This window comes from Lutra lutra, chromosome 2 (genome assembly GCF_902655055.1).
Source record: "Lutra lutra chromosome 2, mLutLut1.2, whole genome shotgun sequence".
In the NCBI taxonomy this organism is placed as follows: domain Eukaryota; kingdom Metazoa; phylum Chordata; class Mammalia; order Carnivora; family Mustelidae; genus Lutra; species Lutra lutra.
Window position 1 is genome coordinate 168,103,469 of NC_062279.1, and position 5,914 is coordinate 168,109,382.

The following is a 5,914-nucleotide window of genomic DNA, read 5'->3' on the forward strand; positions in this document are numbered from 1 at the left end:
TTAATTTGAAAACTACATTGGTTTCGTTGTTCAATAAATGGTATAAGCATTAAAAGTTTATTTCTGCTTTTATGTGTACATATTTAAATAATATTACAATAAAGGTTTCCTACCTGAGCACCCAGGAAATGTATTTTGCTTTAGAAGTTAGCAAATAATAAGTAAATGTAGAAAAATATTTTACATATCAAAAAGAGGGAAATTATAGTATTTTAATATAGTATAAACTTTTACTATGACATGTACTTACTTTTTGAATGTTAGGTAATACATTACATTTACATAAACTATAGAAATTACTATGTTTAAAATTTTATTGTAGGCTTAATTTTCCACCTATTATAATAAAAACTATTCTATAACCACCTTTCTTTTTAAAAAAATCAATCACTTTGGTGTACTTGACATTTCTCTAAAGTTATTGGCAAGTTTACAGAATATAACATGTAAAGGATAAGGCTTATTATGGAAGAATGGAAACCTTTTTAAAATAGTTACCTTTGATTTAATCCTATGTTAAACTTATCAAATATGGAGTTAAAATTGAAGTCCTTATAAATCCTGAACAAGGCTGTTCATCTAGGAGTTCAGTTTCTTTATATATTACATTTAATTTCAGTTGCCTATTAAAAACTCAGAGGTAGAAAAGATGAAAAAATATTAAGATTCAACTAAAAATTTTCCCGACTTTAGGCAAGTAGAGTTAATTTTAGTGAAATTAATTCAAAGAAAATAGAGTAGATATTACTGTTTTATAGGAAGAGCTACAGAATTAATAAGGTTTCTTAAGTCTGATAAATGACTTATGGATGGAATAGGCCACTAAAAATCATACCACCACTCTATTCAACATTACTGGAAAGTTAAAAGTGAAAGGAAGCTATCTAGTTTAAATTAATGTATATATTCTTGTGCTTTTCTATGCTTCAGAATAAATGCATTAATCAAGCAATGGGAGAAGTAAGAGTGAAAAATAATTTAAACCAAATCTAAAGAATTACAGAAAATAATAATGAAGGAGGTTGAAAAATATTTCCAATGTAAATAATTTTATTTACTTATTTTCTTATATTTCAGATACTTTTTTCCTTGAAATTTATTTATCAAGAGTGACTGAAGTAAAAAATACAATTGATTTCCATCATCATGGAAACAGCTTTAAGAGAAAACTGGTCAGATGAATATTACTGCTTCCCATTTTCATTTTTTTTTTTTAAGATTTTATTTATTTATTTGACAGACAGAGATCACAAGTAGGCAGAGAGGCAGGCAGAGAGAGAGAGGAGGAAGCAAGCTCCCCGGTGAGCAGAGAGCCCGATTTGCTTCCCATTTTCAACCAGTGAATAGTTGCTGTTGGTAAAGGCAGTTAATCATCTGTCAAGAATGCTTAAGCTATGCTATATAATATGACATGCCTGTTCACAGGGGTATAGAAAACTAGGAAATAACTTATGTGAACTTCTTCATATCATGATGCAATAGAAGCAAAAAAGCACCACCCATGCCTCTGAGAACACTGGACCATACACCCTGAAAAGCTTTGGCTCCTTTATCCCAAGAAGTTTTCCTTCAGCAGTCAAGCATATCTGTGTACATGATGTCAGTTCCTCTGTTGCCTGACTACATCATCATAGGATAACGAGGATGTCAAATGAATAGGAATTCGACCCAGCAACCACTGTGACGGGTTGTGCCGCAATCCAGCTGATGAAGATCTGAGCATTAACATCTGGAAGCGTTCTCTTTGCAGTATCATAGATACTTAAGTAGGCATCTAGGTAGATGATAATAACCCACACACATTAAATCCATGGTATAGGCCACTTGATCCCATCAGGATTGTGGATTGTAACCAGTCACCAAGGCCTCTGAATTCCCTTTCAGCTCCGGCTTTGCCTACATCAGCTGCTAGATGGGCTCTGGCAAAATCAAGAGGATTCACAAAACAAAAGGATGTGGCTCCAATGGCACCACCTGATGCCAGATTCCCTGCAAAAGTAGTGCCAAAAATGGGTTCTCTTGTCCATAGCACCCAGGAAGATCTACTTGCATTTATCTGTGGAGGCACAATGGTGAGCCTGGCTGGGGAAGTGTCTGATGACATTGGCCAGCTTGCCACTCCAGAAGGACAGGAATCCTCGCTCCTTGGGGATAGGAACCACACAGTCTATTATGCCCCTGTGAGTTGCTTGCTGGAATGCTACACCTGCAGCAGCAGCAGCTTGACTTCCTCTCTGGGCACTACTGCAGCCACTCCATCTGCCACGAAGTCCTTGGCAAAGGATGCAGTGGCATCTGCCATGTTGAAAGGAAAGAGCAGGTGGGCAATTGGAGGACGGTGGTAGGAACCGCTGGGACTCTGGGGCTCTGGGCTTCAGTGTAAATAATTTTATTTATTTAGTTATGTTAAAAGATAGATTTATTTATTTATTTATTTATTTATTTATTTTGAGAGAGAGGGGAGAGAGAGAGAGAGCACACCCAGCTGAGCAAATATGGGAGGGGCAGAGGAAGAGGCAGAAGAACAGAAGCTGACTCCTGCCCAGTGAGAGCCCCATGTAGAGCTGGATCTCATCACCCTGAGATCATGACCTGAGTCAAAATCAAGAGTGAGAGGTGTAACCAATTGAGCCACCCAGGCACCCATCCAATGTAAATAATTCTAAATCGTGGAAAGGTACATTGGGATTTTTTTTCCCTCAATATGTAAGAAAGCAGGAATAAATTCAATCTTTCAATCAAAGAAAGAGCAAGGAATCTCACATTTATTTAATAACTGATATGTACCAGGCATGGTCCATATATTAAAGCATTCAAATAAAGTTCTTTTGGATTAAACTATCTAAAGCACATAAAATCCTGGGACACTTGTGCACAGCACCTGGTTTTCAGTAAGTTTTATCCCCTCTTTTTCTTTCCTTTTCCTCCTTTTCCAGCCCAAGATTATTGTGACTATTTCAGATAAAAGACTTCTTCCCAATGCACATAGAAATCATTTTATTTAGTATCATTATACACAAACAATATGAACACTTTATGCAAAGCTATATTTTCCAAATGTATGGATTCTGAAACTTACAAACATTGGATTACCTGAAAGCCTGTGCAAAAATATAAGGTAAAATGGGGAAAAGAAAATAGTATGTGGTGTGTTATCCAAAAGAGGAATAAGGTCATCATCATGAATTAATTATGTGATCACATTTACCCTGATGGTGGTTTTCAAAGAATTGGGAGTGGCTTATTAAAATTGAGAATATTCCATTGCATACACGTTTATACAGATCTGATAGTTCACTTGCAAATGGTGGAAAAGCAGTAAAAATATCAATATTTTTGAAAAAAAAATAGTGTTTTGAAAGAAAGACACTGTAATATGAAAGAAGATCATAAACAGGGATGCCCAGGTGGCTCAGTCAGTTGGGCGTCTACCTTCGGCTCAGGTCATGATCCTGGGGTCCTGGAATCAAGTCCTGCATTGGATTCCCTGCTCAGCAGGGAGCCTGCTTCTCCCTCTGTCTCTGCCTGCTACTCTCCCTGCTTGTGTTCACACACACTCTTTCTCTCTGACAAATAAATAAATTTTTTTAAAAAGGTCATAACACAAAGTTAGTAAACTAGCAGACACTGTGGGTATATGAAAGAAGTCCCTGATTATACGTCAGTATTTGTAATGGAAGATAAAGCTAAAGATGTAAGTAATAGACATTATATAGAAGATAGTGTCTTGGTGATCTGATCTGGCTTCATTATACTTTCTGGTCTCCTTTCCTTCCTCCAAAAACATTTTTTCCCCTCACCTGTTTAACTGACTGACCACTATTATGTAAGTTTCTAATATCATGGGAAGTATAATATACTACAGAATAGGATACATTTTACAGAGTAAATACATAGTTACAAATAAATATGATATCTACATGTGAGAACAAAATGCCATGAGTGTCCAAGTGATGCAGCTGGTTGATCTTGAAGAAAAAAAAATTATCAAAGGAGACCAAAAAATGCCAAGAAAAACTGAAACAATGAAACATGAACAGATAAAGGGAGTAGTGGGGACAAGATAGAGAATCACACCAAATTAGCACAAGAGGCTCAGAGTTACTTCTAGGTAGCCAGTTGTTATCATATATATATTTAAAAAGGTGTTCTTGTTTTGGTAGATCTACTTTATGATTAGCCCCAAGTCCTTTCTTTCACATGAAATATTTTAACTCTGTGTGTGTGTGTGTGTGTGTGTGTGTGTGTGTGTGTGTGTAAATACACCATAGGACAGAGCACATGAATGTGCACATGCATACACATGTATAATAAAACATGGCCATGAGGTAGCTGTTTGTAATTTTTGGTCTGCGACAGGGTAATTGTATAATAATATGTGTTGCTTATATGAGCCTTTTTTTTTTAAGATTGTATTTATTTATTTGACAGAGACAGACACAAGAAAGTGAACACAGGCAAGGAGAATGGGAGAGAAAGAAGCAACTTCCCATTGAGCAAAGAGCTTGATGCAGGGCTCAGTCTCAGCACCTTAGCTGAAGGCAGACGCTTACTGACTGAGCCACCCAGGCACCCCTATATAAGCACTGTTAAAAAATGTGATTTGCCTTCACATATTCCAAATTAAATAATAAGGTAAAATTCCAGGTTGGAAATATTTCATCAGCACAGCCATTCCTCCAATGCAATAATTTTCGAATGCTGTATATCCTTTGTTCTAAGTTGAAATTAGAAAGAAAGATGATGAAATAGACATAAAGGTCACATAGTACCCTCTGAGATGTGTACAGGGATTTCCCTGAGTTAGGAGAAAAGCAGTCTCTAGAGATGATACAAATGTCTTTTTAAAAGGTAGCTGACACCGTCAGGTGTAGTAGGTGAGAAATCTATGTCTTGTTTGATGTCAAATCCAAGGACAAAATACAGACTTCATTGACCAGACAGGACTGTTAGATGAAGAGGACACTTCTATTTCTGGGTCTATCTCTAAGGACATTTTTAAAAGAATGTTAAAATATGAAAAAAAAAAAAAACTACTTAAATTTTTATAGTAAAAACTAAATTTTTTAGTAGTTCTTGATATGGGAAATTTAAATTAATTAAAAGAAAATACTTCACATTATAATCTCTGTTAGCATTTGGAAAATTTAAAGAGTTGAGGAAAGTTATTGAGGAAATCTAGTATGTAACTAAAAGCAAGATCTTAAGAGTTTGACGAGCTAAGTCCTTATACATTTTATTGAAGTTACTTAGGAACTTGAGTTGTAAGAATTTGCCAATGATTGAGCAGAAAGATGATGTTGATCAAAATTTAATAGTCAAAAGTAAATAAGTTTATGAGAAGAAATCCCTGTTACTTTTAAGTATATGAATTAGGACTGTTACTATATGGTTCCATGAAATATATTTTTAAAAGATACAGAATTTGTAAAATGTGAAATAAATATATTTACACTTTTTCTCTATCAAATTATAAGGGCACTTCCAGAGCTACAAAAAAATTGTTTGTATGTTTCTTTTTTTTTCTACAATGCTTCTGACTGCTTCCATGTAACTCAAATTGTTTTCTTTTTCTCATTCCTTAGTGTTTTATTTATGAGGAGATATCAATGTCTAAAATATCTGTAAAACTTTGAAAAATGCAACAAATTGAGGGTATCATCTAACAGCAAAGGCAAATGGGCAATGTAGACACACATGGAAAAGCAGCAAGGTTAAGGAAAGATTACTGGGTATTTCACAGTGTCAAACAGTCAGTTCAATACATAATACAACAAATGTGAAATCTACAATGTCAACTAGAGATGGAGGCTGGGGATATTACAGACTGACATTCCTGTAATTAAGGAATGAAAAAAATAGCAACATTTCAGGACATAACAAAGTACACCATCTGGGCCTGCCAACTATAAAT

At 35.2% G+C, this 5,914-nt stretch overlaps 1 pseudogene; it reads right to left on the reverse strand.

The window, feature by feature from the left end:
* Positions 1–1,449: 1,449 nt before the first annotated feature.
* LOC125094342 (ADP/ATP translocase 2-like) lies at positions 1,450–2,302 on the reverse strand (annotated as a pseudogene).
* Between the last annotated feature and the right edge of the window lie 3,612 nt (positions 2,303–5,914).